General features: G+C 40.1%; 1 long non-coding RNA gene across 2 annotated transcripts in view; it reads right to left on the bottom strand.

Annotated features, from left to right (window-relative positions):
- Window positions 1–15427, bottom strand: part of LOC140501963 (uncharacterized) — a 71575-nt gene that overhangs the window by 52923 nt on the left and 3225 nt on the right. The window contains exons 2-4 of one of the 2 annotated variants that reach the window (XR_011966459.1): window positions 11193–11288; window positions 9011–9068; window positions 6511–6743 (exon numbers count right to left, since the gene is read on the bottom strand). This is a non-coding gene — a long non-coding RNA (uncharacterized lncRNA). The remainder of the gene's footprint in view (window positions 1–6510; window positions 6744–9010; window positions 9069–11192; window positions 11289–15427) is intronic. The other variant, XR_011966458.1, reaches the window with a different exon arrangement.

Below are 15427 nucleotides of genomic sequence, written 5' to 3'. Positions count from 1 at the left end.
TGGAAGGATGCCTCCCCATAGAAAGTACTGACATGCACCTAGTTTAGAGGTCACAGGCAATTCCTGATAGGCATCAATGACCGGGCAGCCTCCAACACGATTGATTGGCTGGTGGGGATTCATCAGAATGAGTTGCCCTTCTCCATGCTTCATACATTCTGAATTCTCCTGCTCCACCCAACCTTCCAAATTGGCCCTGACTTCCTTAGGACAAGAGCATATGGGAGTTAAAGGGAGTTGTCCCTAGCTTTCTAAAGACAGGCCAGAGAGCAGAGTTGCTGAGAGCAGATTTTTCTCATCCCAAGAGGTAACAGCAGGCTGGGCATTGATGGAATTCCTGTACAAATACATGAAAAAAGCAGATATATTCTCTCCCATGTGGAGTTCAAGATGGTAGTTCATAGATAGCACTCATGAGCTCCAAACTCCTGTGTGGGAAAGGGAGTGATTTCAAATGCCCAGATTCCAACCTTCTAGCCCAAGGCAGCTCTGTGGTCAGGAGATGGAGTGCTAGGCCTGGAGTCAGGAACACCTGAGTTCAAACTGTACCTCAGACACTAACATGTTATGAGACCTGAGCAAGTCACTTAATCTCTGATTTGCCTCAGTTTCTTCAACTGTAAAATGGGGATATAGTACCTACCTCTCAGGATTGTGATAATATTTATAAATTTACAAGTGCCTGGTACATTTATTGTTGTCGTTCAGACATACAGTCATGTCGGACTCTCCATGACCCTGTGGACCATAGCTCACCAATGCTGTCCATCAGGTTTTCTTGGCAAAGATACTGGAGTGGTTTGCCATGTCCTTCTCCATGTCATTGATGCTCTTTGAGAATGAAGGATGAACAAGGCAAAATGACTTGTCCAAAATCACACAGCAAGTAAGTGTCTGAGGCTGGATTTATAGCCCAGGCACGTTGCAGGTGCTTAAAAATATTTTTTCCCCTTTCCTTCTTTTTCTCTCCAAACTTAAAATCTCTGGGCAGCACTAGTCTATGAGTTTGCTTCATGAGTAACCCCAAGATGGAGACCCCCCAAGCCTGAGAGTCTGGCCATTAGAACTTCTAGAGAAAGAGAAATGCATCTCGGAGAAGGAAAAGACATACAAAGTTCCTGAACAGTAACCGTTTTGGGGAGCAAAGCCATCCCAATAGGGAGCAAACTTTGCTACCCCACTCCCACTATTATAATGATATTTGGACAGTTAGGGTCTGCTGGGAAGGGAGTGCTTGGTTGGCAGGCCCCAAGTAAGATGACCTACTACAGGGCAGTCCTGTGACTCTAGAGGAGAAATGTAGGACCCTGGGGGAAAAAAGTCCCAACGGAGTATCAGAGGGCTGTCCTGTTGGCAACCCCAAGTTCATCTGCCTTCTGAGGGGAGTTTATGGACTATTGAATTACTTTCTGTTTGCTACATATTTCTAACAGCACAGGTTCTCAAAAAAGGACAAAACTTAAGGTAACTACTAGAATTCTCGGATCCTTAAGGGATATTTGAATACCATGGAAGATTTTTAATAGTATTATAATCTAAAGTATAAATAAATATATTTAGGCGTATTGAAAATTCTGATTATATTCTTATAATAAGAATTCAGAAGTATGAAAAAATCCATAAATATAATTTAAAAGTACAGATCTCCATCTACAGAATTATCAATAGTTCAAAATATATCACATATGACTACAAAATAAATCTCTATATGTCTATTTTAGTACAGATGTGTCATATTCAAGAGAATTAAAGCAAATAACAAAGCTACATGGTGAAAACCTGGCTTTAAAGAGTAGGAAAACTGGCCAGCTTCCCCATTCCTCCCAAATTTCCCAACCCCTTCATATACTATGGGTTACACTTGATTGTATCTGGGATCTGTCTCATCATGGTGGACACCCCCTTCACTAGAACAGTTGCAACCTAGCCATGCCTTCTCACCCTGTGCAGTTCTTTTCATGGATCTCTACAAATCCTCCCCAAAAGATGAATTCAGTGTGGTCAAGGCTTTTCTCCAGTTCCTTTAATATATTCTCCACACACACACAAATACACACATACTCACACACACTCACCACGCACACACACACACTGTAGACACACTCACATACACACACACACACACACACACACACACACACACACACACACACACACACACACATACCACCCAGAATGTAAGCTCCTTGAGGGCAGGAGCTATCTTGTTTTTATATCCCCAGACCCTAGCTCAGTACATAACTGATTCTTAATAAAGGCTTTTTCATTCGTTCAAAAACATTTTCTCTCCTCAAGCATAGGCTGCCCATCTCTTCTGTCCCACTCTTGCTCTATGACCAAACCAACCAGTTGCTTTTCCAGTAACACCTGTCCTCAAAGATGGCTTTTACTACATGCTTCACACACAATTCATCCTTAGCCACACACAGCATCCTCCTTCCACCCATTACTTTTATTGCCCTTTGAGTTGCCTGAGATTTTGAGTCTTCTAAGATGAGTATGTTTTATGACTTTCAGGTGTAAACGTTGGTCTCCACAGATGAACTTTGGAATCGTGTAACAGCTTAAAGTTCTGAGTGATTTTCCAAACAAGTTTCTGTTGACCGCCTCCTCTGATTCTACTCTGAAGCCTTCCTATCCCTGCCTCTGCCTCCGTTAACACTAATTCATACCATACAACATCCACTGTACAGTGGAAAGAGATGCAGCATCGCCTCTCAGCAAGGACCAGTCTAAGAAAGAACTGTCCTCTGTCTTACAACACTGAATATTCTTCTCAGATGAGGTGACTATAAATAAAGGGAAAGACATTAATCCATACAGTCATTTGAGAAATATCTGTTAGTACTCCAGTTCAGAAAGACATCTCCATATATATATGTGTGTGTATATATATATATGAAGATAAATCTTTCTTCACCTATTCTCTCATTCAACTCAACACACATGGATACCCCAGATGTTATTATCCAAAAAGAACACAGGTCCCTAAATCCAGATATGGGAAAGAGAGAAACTCAGAAGTCATCCAATCCAAGGCTTTCATTTTATTAATAACAATGATAATAATAATGCTTATATAACATCTTAAGGTTTGCAAAGTGCTTTAGAAATATTATTTACCTTTATCCTCACAACCATCCTAGGAGGTAGGTCCCATTACTATCCCCATCTTACCTAGGTTTCCTGACTCCTGGGCCAGTCTTCTTAACTAAGGACTGATATTTGAACATTATTCTTCTAGACATTTTTTAGATTTTAATACGGACTTTTTGCTTAAAATTCCCTTAAGTCATTAAAATGTATGACATTTTAAAAAATGAGATCTACTGTGGTTGACAAAACGCCTCCAGTTTTTAAAGCCTTAGTTGATTAGGTTTCATAATTCATTCACCTTCCTTGATACTACAGCATTTGTGAAAGCCCCCAAAGACGTATAAAAATATTGTTAATTTCACTTGAGCAAAAGTCTATATACCAAGTTTCAGCCTCAGGTAATTCTTTATGGGATGACTGAGAAAGGCAATGATGCCAAGTTAAGGGTTACAACAGCAACACGAAGAGATGTTTAATCTTCCCATGGCATTACCAGGCTGTACCCTAGAAGTCATACAAGCTGTGAGAAGAAAACTGCATGGTAACCAAAGGTTGTAATCTACAAATTTCACTTTCATATTTATTTGGTCCCACAGTAGGGAACTCAAAAGGTATATATCTGTCATTTCATGGTTCATTTACCTGGCTTATGCTAAATATATTAGAAATAATGGCCTGCATTGTAACATGTTGACTTTAATAATTTGTCATTTCAAATGTTAGTGAACCAAAGAAATGAGACTGAGTCTGTGATGAAGGAAAGAAAGCAACTGTCATATAGTAGATTATCAGTATCTAAGTATCACAAGCCTGCACATCATGGCATTCAGGTAAGTCCGGGTTATTAAGGCTATGCCAACATCCAGCAAGCTCTGGCGTATGGTCTCACCATGTTCCATTTGCCTTCTCAATAAGGACCTGACCCCCATGCCTAGGACATCCTGTCTCCTTATCTCTGTTTTTTAAACCTCCAGTTAACTTCAAAAGTTGAGCTCATAAGGCCTTTCCTGATCCCATCCATGCCTTCCTTCACAGTCATTTATTTTGTATATACTAATATGTGTATATATTGTCTCCCCGCTAGAATATAAGCTCCTTGAGGGCATGAACTATTTTTTTTTTGTCTTTATAGCTTCAATGCTTAGCACAGTGCCTGACATATAATGATGGAGCTACAGACCAGACTGGTGATTTCACTACTCTAGGGGACTCCTGGGTGAGGAAAATCTCTCACCCAATGCAGGTCAGCACCTTCTCTGTAAGTAACAGCCTTAGAAAATTGGCTAAAGCCCTGAATACTTAGATGACCCGTCCAGGGTCACATAGCCAGCACATGTTAGAGTCAGGACTCAAATCCAAGTCATCCTGGTTTCAAGACTAATTTCCCACTATCCCATGCTTCCTCTCTCTAGAACAGAGAAAGCACATCAAAAATGTGTGTTGATCGAGTGATTGACTCAGCAACCTGGAAAGACTTCAAGTTTGAGCCCAATGGTAAACTGTGTTTCTATGGTCCAAGGACCCACTATTGTTTGAAGGATTTCCTTAACATTTTTTTTTTTTGAGTCCTGGGGCCAGTGTACTGAGGTAACAACAGGCCAGAATCTGTGTGTTTGTGGAGGAATGGTAAAAGTCATGGGTGCCTAAAATGCTGGAGAAGAATCTCAGAATGCTAGCCTACACTCATCCCTGCCTCCTCTGTCATACTTTTCTGATCACATACATTTTTTAGACCTTGGCCCAGTCCTAAATTTCATAATTTCTAACTCATTCTCCTGGAACAAAGCCCACCAGTTTTTAACAACCACCCAAATGAAGACTGTGCTGTTGGGAGGTCTCCCTTGCTTTCAGTGAAGAGCCTTAACGAATTGGGTAAATGTGCTCAGAACCAAAAATTACCAAAACACTCGGGCCTAAAAATGCAGGGTCACCAGCTCAGGAAGGTGGCCTGAAGAGAGAGAGAGACAAAGACAGGGAAGATGGGAGGGAGAAAGAGAAAGAGAAATTTCATTTAAATTTGTCTCAAGTCCAAGTATCCAGAAACTAGAGAATTCCAGATTTTCAGAGAGGGAAAGAATTGAACATTTCTGCTTCAAAATGAAGGCGTTTCATAGCACACACAAATAGCAGCTATATGACAAATGACAAATAAATGGCAAACAGCAACTATATTCAGCAGAGGAAATAAGTCATAGAGCTCCCACGTACCGGCTCCTCATTTTTTTTTTTTTTTTGGAAACTGAAGACTGGAACAGTGAAGTGTTTCATCAGGATTTTAAATGTGTGTATATGTATATTTCCCATATATACTGTGTATATACATATACACACATATATGTATGTGTGTACACACACATGCACACATATGAATGAAGGATTTGAACCCAATACTCTTTCCACACTATACTATGCCACCTCCATACTTGGAAGGAAAAAACAATGCCCACTCAATTGAGCATTCATTGAGAAGCTGGATCATAGTATTTACAGCCAGAAGGACCCTGAGATCATTTCATCCAATCCCCTCATTTTATAGATCTGCTTACTGAGGTCCAGAGACCTGAAGAATTTACCTACTGTCACACAGATTAAAGAAACAAAGCTAAGGTTCTAACTCAGACCTTCAGACTAAATCTGCTTTATCATACTACCCCTAGTGAAACACACCAGCTCCAAAAAACCTTCATCTAGTCTCCCACTTGGGGATTAATGGCACTGAGAGATAGTAAATCTTGTGCATATGCTAGCAACATTATGATCTGGAATTCATGCAAATTATTTACAGCAGAGCAATATCAGAGCATACGGTAACGCTGAAGTATTTAATAAGAACATACTGCCAAAACCCACTCATCAGTACATACCGTATCTGTGACTTGTGAAATTTCTATTCATCTCACCAGACTGCCAGAGCAAGTAGACTGCAGCAGTAAGTACCGAGCCCATGGTTATTGTAGGGGTCAGGGAACTGGGAATCCTATTAATGACATGGCATTAAAATGGTATGTGTCAAGGGGTTCTAAACACAGCTCCCTAAAAACTGCATCCAAGTTCATGGCAGTGCTGCTCAGTTGTTTTTCAGTCGTGTCTGACTTTTCATGACCTCATTTGGGGTTTTCCTGGAAAAAATACTATGGTTTGCTATTTCCATCTCTAGCTCATTTTACAGATAAGGAAACTGAGGCAAACAGGGTTTAGTGACTTGCCCAGGGTCACACAGCTAGCAAGTGTCTGAGGCCACATTTGAACTCAGGTCTTTCTGACTACAGGTCCAGCAATTTTATTTATTGCACCTAGTAATTATTAAGGGTTATAATTAGTAAGTAATTATATGTCTATTAAAAAATCAGAGTTTCAATCCCAAGGAGATCAAAGATAGAACCTTCTCATATAGCAAGGCATGGTGACACATACCTGTAATCCCTTCTACTGGGAGTGTGAAGATGATGGATCACTTGATCTCAAGAGTTCTGAACTGCCATGGGCTAAGTCAATTGGGTGTCCAAATTAAGTTCAACACCAATATGATGAGTCTCCAGGAACAAGGGTTCAGCTTCAGGGTTTTCTTGCTTATCAGTAGTGAGACCAGGCCTCTGACCTGAGTGACCTCTGGACTTCCAGCCCCAGGTGAAACAGCAAGTCCCAGTCTCAAAAAAAAAAAAAAAATCCCATATATACTGAAATATTTTCAGTAGTACTTTTTTTGAAACAGCAAAGAACTAGAAACAAAGTAGGTGCCCAACAACTGGGGAATGAGCAAACAGATGTATTCCCTAAATGTAAAGGGATATTATTACTGTATTATAAGACATAGTGATAGATCAGCTAGGAGGCACAGTGAACGGAGGGCCAGAATACTTGTCTTCCTGAGTTCAAACCCAGCCTCAGACACTTACTAGCTATGTGACTCTAGGCAAGTCATTTAACTCTGTTTGCCTCAATTTCCTCATCTGAAAAATGAACTGGAGAAGAAAATGGCAGACCAGTCCAGTATCTTTGCCAAGAAAACTCCAAATGGTGCCACGGAGTCGGATGAGACTAAACAAGAAACAATGAATGTGAAAAATACAAAACGTGGTAAGACCCCCCTGAACAGGCAAAATGAAGCTGAACCAGAAGAGTAACCTATACAGTATAAATGGCAAAATCAATAATAAAAAATCAAAACTGCATGTTGTGTAATTACAATGACCAAGCTTAGCACCAAAAAAGGCACATAGAGGGCATCTCCCTGGCAGATTTGTCATAGGAGATCTAGGTGGTGGTGGTGGGGAACACTGGCAGACTTAGTTAATATATTGTTTGGTTTTAAGAACTGCTTTTTCCCCCTCTATCTTTTCTCCTCTTTATTAGAACTCTTTGAGTGGTAGAGGGAGGATAAAGATATATTGGGAAATAAAGGTGATATAAAAGTAAAAGATATCGATAAAATGTTTTGAAGAAATAGCATCATACCGTCAAGCTCCAGAGAATGGACATCTTTCTTTCAGCCCAAACCAGATGACACATGAATTCAAAGCAAAAGACATTTGGTGAAAGAGAATGGTAAGAGAAATAAGGGATCTCCCTCAGTTTTCTATGCTGTGAGTTAGAGGGGGACAACACTCTTCCTGGACTTCTCCTAGTCCTGGGTTGCATCCAGGCTGGAATGGCTCTTCTGGCCCCACGGGTTCCATTGCTTTGGAGCACCCTTGGCTCATGGCTTGCTGCCAGGCGGGTCTCACTGATGCCCCACCACACCTCGGAAGCTTCCATTCGCTGGAGTCACCATCATCTGCTAGTGGGTCACTTCTCCACTGAGCTGCTTTTTGTGCTAAGCTGTTGCCATCTGCTGAAAGACTTTTTCCTCCTTAAAGGATATCCTATTGGTCTTTCTAGAATTGCCCATCCCTAGGGGAAGTTTAGCTGTTTGGTTAGTCAGGCTAAGAGGATGAGATGCAATCTGAATTATCGGAGGGAGTAAACACACATATCTAAGAGATCACAGTCATTGGAGGATTGAAACTAGGCAGACCCATAGCTGCATCCACTACAGAAAAATATCCAGAGGTCAAAGGATTTCTTCATTACAACTTTACTCGCTCTCAGCAAAAACTCTCTCAGGGCCACCTGACATTTAGTTTAGGGTAAAAACTGATGTCTGAGCCATATATATTACCCTGGATCTTCCCTTAGCAACACTGGAAGGGTGAGTTGGAGCTGACATCCTTGTCTAGAATTCCTGCAGCTACATCCCAGTTCCTGCCCTCTTAACACTGGCTTTGTTCCATTAAAGACACAACTATAATTACTGGAATTTTCTTTCCACTTCCTCCAACTATCATTTCCAAGGAAGAAATACAGAATATCGTTCCTCCACAAAATTATTCCATCCACATTCCACTCACAAGCTAATGGTGTTAAAATTAATTTTATTTTTTCAATTTAGCAGGCATTTATTTTCTCTCTTTCCTCCACACTCCCATTGCTAATAAGAAAAGGAAAACTCTCGTAAAACAGATGCACTGTTGAAGCAAAAAAAAAAAAAAAAAAAATTCCAGCATTAACTACGTCCAAAACTATGTATCTCATTCTGTAGCTCTATAGAATAAAGCTGACATAATTCATCACTGGTCCTCTGGAAGTGTAGTTGGTGACTGCCTTGATAAGAGTTCTTCATTCAAACGTTGTCTGTCTTTACAATGTTCTCGTGATCATTCTTGGACATGCCAATAGAGAATTGGCTTTGCTTGATTATACATATTTATTAGGAGGGTTTTGTTTTTCTTTTCCTCTCCAGGGATGGGAGAGAAGAAAAATAAATGCTTGACAATTTTAAAAAATAAAATTTTATTTAAAAAAAATAACACCACAATATTGTTATTGTAAAAACCCTTCTCCTGGTTCTGCTCGTTTGATTTGCATCAGTACATACCAGTCTTTGCAGATTTCTCGGAAACTTTACCACCATTAACATGAGCAGTCTGGATTCTCTGAAAGGTAACAAGATCAAAAGAGGATTTTTAGCGATTCAGGTGAATTTTGTCAATGTTTAATCATCTATAACACTTGGAGGGTGATTTCTTTTTGGTTTGTGTGATAGACCCCTTTGTCCAGCTGGTGAAGCCTACCGATTCCTTGCCAAAAAAAAAGTCTTTAAATGCATAAACTACGTAAGATCACAAAGAAAGTCAATTATGTTGAAATGAATTTACCAACTTTTTTTTAATTTCAAGGAATCAAGATGAACAATCCGTGACTTAAAGGATTACGATTGACTTTTTCTCCTACTTAGAGAGTAAAAAAGTTATTAGATCTTTGCCTCACACGGCTTTTTTTTAAAAGAATTGTCAGAGTAGAGAGGGGCATATTTTTGCTGAATAGGATGATATTCAATAATCATGATATTGAAATCAAAAGTAGCAGCATAGCTGAATTAATTTTTCCATGTGTTTAGGGGATTTTCTTTTTTTTAGGGAAGGTGATTGGCAATGGATAGAGTGTCAAGTCTGAAGTCAAGTAGACTCATCTTCCTGAGTTCAAATACAGCCTCAGACACTCACTAGCTGTGTAACCCTGGGAAAGTCACTTACTTTTGTCTGCCTCAGTTTTCTCATCTGTAAAATGCACTTGAGAAAGGAAATGGCAAACCATTCCAATATCTTTGCCAAGAAAACCTCAAATGAGGTCATGAGGAATCAGATGGGACCGAAACACCTGAACAATAACAAAAATGCTTATTAGTAGGGCCTTGTTTTTCTTTTTTTCCAATGGGAATGGGGGTAAAAAGGAAAAGAAAAGCAAGCCATACATAATGGAGAGCCATAGCTTCATGTAACAGTCCTTTTTCTGTTCTTTAGGAACATGGAAATGCCCATGTTATTTGGTGTTTGTTAAGTTCAAAGTTTTTTTTTAAATTAAAGTTTCTTCTATTCCAAAAAAAAAAAAAGTAAAGTTTATAAAGTGATGCAGAGAGTATTATCATTGTTTCAAAAAATAAAAAGACACATGTGTAAAGGTAGAATGGCCCAAAGGAAATTGTAGTAGACTTTGATCCAAAAGACCAGTCAGAAGGTCTGGGTTCAAGTTTGGACTCTGACAACTGTGTGGCTTTAGGTAAGTCAATACTCTCTGGGGTCAGTTTCGTCATTTGTAAAGTGAATGGATTGGACTAGAGGATTGCTAAGGTCCTGTCTACATCTATGAAGTACAAATATATACAAATGTGTAATATAACAGCTAACATTTATGGAGCACTTAGCATGTGCTAGGCATGTGCTAAAAGTGCTTTGCAATTATCTCATTTGATCTTGACAACAACCTTGGAGAAGGTCCTATTATTATCCTCATTATACAGATGAGGAAACTGAGGCAGAGGTTAAGTGACTCCATTTGAACTTGGGTCTTACCTCCAGGTCTGAAGCTTTATCCACTGCAGCACCTAGTAGCCTTTTAGCTCAAAAACTCTTCATTTATAAAGCTACTCATTTGTTGGGTACAAGGCACCTGCATTTCCCAGCATTTAGTATCCACTGGACCAGTTGTCCTGTAGTAGGACAACAGTTCTTTCCACAATGAATAAAATGGTGGCCATAATTAAAAGAAGTATGGTGATAATGATAATCACTTTAAAATAACAGCACCATTGCCCCCAAAATGAAGCTATTTGGGTTTTTCATCATTTCATTAGTGGAAGTCAGTGATGTATATCCTGGGCCTTCAAACTGGATCGAGAGCCAGACAATAAAAAAGCCTGCTTTTCATACATCCGATGACCTGGAGACTTAGCTCCCACTGTGTAATCTTCAGAGCCTGGGGTTCTGCGTAGGGTTTGGACTCAACAACCCTTGTCATCTGTCTTATATCACGGCAGTGCCATGGGAAGCATGGGAAGGAATGGCTTGCATTCTGCCTACTTCATTCGAGGCTACTGAAAAACTAAAACCCAATATGTCATCACATAATCACAAGTGAATTATAGGAATGCACTTTTATAAATAGATTTGCAGGGTGCCAAGGTTTCCATTGGGCAGCTAGGTGGCACAGTGGAGAAAGTGCTGGCCCTAGAGGTAGGAAGATTCATTTTCTTGAATTCAAATCTAGCCTTAGACACTTACTAGCTATGTGGTCCTGGACAAGTCATTTAAGACTATTTGACTCAGTTTTCTCATCTGCAAAATGAGTTAGAGAAGGAAATGACCACTCCAGTAAACCTGCCAAGAAAAAACCAAAAGGGGTCACAAAGAATCAGACACAACTGAAAAACAACTGAACAGCAAGGATTGAACGAAGGTTTCCAATAAAACAGGAAGTCATTAAAAGAATTCGTCATTTGTCATTTGTCATTTGCATCATGAGAAGCACTAAGACCCCCAAGGGACCGTCAAATTACCCTAGGGCAGAAGTGGAAAACCTGTGAAGTTGAGGCCATATGTGGCCCTCTAGGTCCTCAAGTGTGGCCCTTTGACGGAGTCACTGAACAGATTTGTTCTCGGAGTCCGGATTCAGTCAAATGGCCACACTTGAGGACCTAGAGGACCGCATGTGGCTTCAAGGTGGCAGTTTTCCCACCCCTGCCCAAGGCCCTGATAGAGCCAATGGGTCTTTGTAAAAGAATTTTATACAGACATCGGTAATCTTAAATTCACTCACTAATGAACAAGAAACACCTGTTACTCCTCACTGTTGCTGACATGGTAACCACAGATAACCTCAGAGAACTGTATTGTTAGATCTGAAAGAGACTTTAGAGGGGCCACCTAGTTCAATTTTCTTATTTCACGGTTGAGAAACTGAAGCTCAGGGAGGTTTCAGGAAGGTTAAGTTACTTGCCTAAAGTCACACAGGTAGCAAACATCAAGAGTCAGAATTCAAACCCAGGTCCTTTGTCTCGAAATTCAGCACTCTTGCCATTATATCACACTCTCTTGAAAGAGCCAACATCCTAGTAATGCCCAGTCACATTCTCATTGTTCAGTAAATTATTACAATCAAGTACTTAATAAACACAGAATTCTTTTGTTAAGAGGCTCTAAGGACACATAGAACCCAAGGAAGCTTTGGGTCATTTCTTACTTATGTAGCCTGTAGGCCCCACACAGAAAATCCAGGAAAGTGACTGCCTAGCACTGCTTAGTATATTAAGGCCAGCTCCCTTTGAAGGCATGCAGTTCTTGGTATAAAAGAAGATGAGGTATGATTTATCAAAGGAATGATGAAAAAAGAACACAGAGCCCTGATTCAAAGCCATGTTCATGAGCAACCTCTCTGGGCCTCAGTTTCCCCATCTGTTAAGTGAATTGTTGGGAGCAGATGACCTTAAAAGGCTCTTCCAGCTCTAGGAGCCCATGAAACCATCCAGTGAGCATCCCTCTACTTGCTTAGTGCAATGGAAAGAGTGGTGATACCTGGACTCTTATTATGGCTCCCACACTGCTGTAACTGCAATATATCTGGACCTCAGTGTTCTCATGCACAAAATGGGCATAATCAGATTTGTGCTACTTACTTCTCAGAATTGTTTAGAGGAAAGTCTCTATAAACCTGAAAGCCTGACTACATGGTATTATTATGGAAATTTTCAATCTCTTGTGATGTAACAGCATAATGGAAAGTTGACTGAATTTAGGTTCAGTGGCTTTGTTCAAAGGTTCTCGCACTTCCCATATGACTTTGGGCAAGTCAACCTAGGCCTCAGTTTTATCATCTGCAAAATGGAGGGTTTAGAACTTTGAAAGACTTAAGAACCCTCTGATCTAGCACTGATGAAGAAGTATAGTACCCACCTCCCGACAGAGAGGTGATAGACTCTTTTTCAATTAAGGGGAGAGGGCAAAGCAAAGGGGGAGGGAGAAAAAATAAATACTTGCTATTTGGGGGGGGGGAGTTTGTTTGCTCTTCCAAATGAGGGGGTTGAATATGATGGGTATCTCCTAGTTCGAACTGTATGATAATCTCCTAACCTGGGACGACTCTGATTGCCTCATCTGTAAAATGAAGGTGTTGTACCCAATGACCTCTAAATTGTCTTCCCTCTTTACATCTATCATCTAGGAAATTCCAAATATGCATGATAGAAATGATAATTAAATAACCAAAAAATCCTGGGAGATCCAGGGTTATTTTCCCTTCTTCATTTGGAGATTAGATCAAAGTTTAGTTCTGAAGGGCAGAACAGAGGATGAGACTGAAACCTACAACTAAAGAACATTACGAAGAATTACTCTAAGGTGAATTAGGGCTCATTGTGTTCCACTCAAGAAGGCTAGACTGCCTGAGGCTGGGGTAGTCTGGTTTAAGATAGTCTCTCTTTGTCTCTCATTATAATTTTAATTCTCTCATTACTTGTTAACAAGTCAGAGTTGATTGCCAGTCTCTGGAACACTCACTCTTCCAAGGGCATAGAAGCCTTGAGTGGATTCCATGAGGATCTTTGGCATTTGAAAGTGCCACTGACCTTTTTATTACTTGTATGCTAGCATGATTAATAAAATGATTAATTACCCAGAAACTATGTCTCTCAAACACTTTATATATACATCACTGTATTCCTCTCCCACTATGATTCATCTGCAGGTAGATTTAGACACTGGTTTTGTTGACTTTAGCTGGTCTTTGTCCTCTCTGTCTCCTTCGGGTGAAGCAGACCCAACTTCCTGTCCTCCTATGATGTAGTTCCTTATTCTCTAGAGCAAAGGTGGAGAACCTATGGCCTTGAGGTCACTTATGTCCTTCCAGGTCCTCAAGTGCGGCCCTTTGAATCTAAACTTCACAGAACAAATCTTAAGATGATGTAATGGGGATTTGTTCATGATGTGAGAGAATTTGTTCTGTGAAATATGGATTCAGTCAAAGGGCCACACTTGAGGACCTAGAAGGCCACACGTGGCCTCAACGTCACAGGTTCCCCACCTCTACTCTAGAGCTTATCTAGCCTCTTAGTCACCTTTAGTCAATCCTTAGTCAAAAAGTCTTCATTAAGCACTCACTACTATTATTAGGCAGCAGTGATACAAAGAAAGGTGAGGTTGATGAACTCTGCTGAAGTACTGACTTTTCTGACTCTGATGCCAGTTTTTCCACCACTAGAAACCTCAAGACTTCATAAGGTTCCAGATGCGGGAGGGGCATCAGGGATCATATAGTCCATTCCACTCATTTTTCAATGGATGAACTTGAGAAATGAAATGAGGCTGGTGCCCAAGGATTTAAGTGGCATGAACTGGATTAACCCAGGTTTATTTGTTTTTTACACCAGATCCACACAGCTTTACTGATACAGACCCTGGACTTCCTCTTACTAGGATTAGACCTTTGGGATGCAGTTTATGAAGTCTCTGGCCCCACAAAAACTTGCCCAACAGCGGGGCCTCCCCTAATCGTCAGATGGAGGAGGATGTATCCATCAAAAATTGCAAGTAAAGAGATGGACAAATATTGATGTATTAATGTTCTTGACTCCCCTCACACCTGGAAGTCCAGTATTCTGACCAAGAAAACACTTCTCACTTGGTCAAGAACAAGTAAACTTAATCATCTCCCAATTAACTCTGTAATCTCTTGGATGGACATGTTCAAATCCTACAACCATAAATCAATGGAAAAAAAACATTAAATCTTGAGGCACATCAGGCACTATGCTAAGCCTGAGAATACAAATACAAGGGGGTAAAAAAAAAAGTTCTCCTCAAGGAGTTTACATTTTAATGCAGGAAGACAACACTTAAAAAGAAGCTGGGAGCAATGCCACTACTAGGTCTGTATCCCAAAGAAAACATAAAAAAGAGAAAAGGACCCACATGTCCTTTTATTTATAGGAGCTCTTTTTGTGGTGGCAAAGAATTGGAAATTGAGGGGATGCCCATCAGTTGAAGAATGGCTGAGCAAGTTGTGGTATATGAATGTGATGGAATACTATTATTCCATAAGAAATGATGAGCAGGTGAATTTCAGAAAAGCCTGGAAAGACTGACATGAACTGATGCTGAGTGAAATGAACAGAACCCGGAGAACATTGTACACAGTAAAAGCAGCATTGTGTGATGACCAGCTTGGATAGACTTAGCTCTTCTCAGCAATGCAGTGATCTAAGACTCATTAATTCTAAAAGACTCATGATGGAAAATGCTACCCACATCCAGAGAAAGAACTATGGAATCTGAATGCAGACTGAACATACCGTTTTCTCTTTTTCTGTTGTTTTTTGTTTCTTCTTTCTTCTGGTTTTCCCTTTTTTTCTGATTCTTCTTTCACAACATGACTAATGTGGAAATATGTTTAATATGACTGTACATATATAGCCTATATCAGATTACATGCCATCTAGAGGAGGAGAGGAAGGAAGGGAAAAGGA

The sequence above is a fragment of the Notamacropus eugenii genome, chromosome 4 (assembly GCF_028372415.1).
Source record: "Notamacropus eugenii isolate mMacEug1 chromosome 4, mMacEug1.pri_v2, whole genome shotgun sequence".
In the NCBI taxonomy this organism is placed as follows: Eukaryota; Metazoa; Chordata; class Mammalia; order Diprotodontia; family Macropodidae; genus Notamacropus; species Notamacropus eugenii.
The sequence above is the reverse complement of the archived record's forward strand: the minus strand, read 5'-3'. Positions and strand labels throughout refer to the sequence as shown.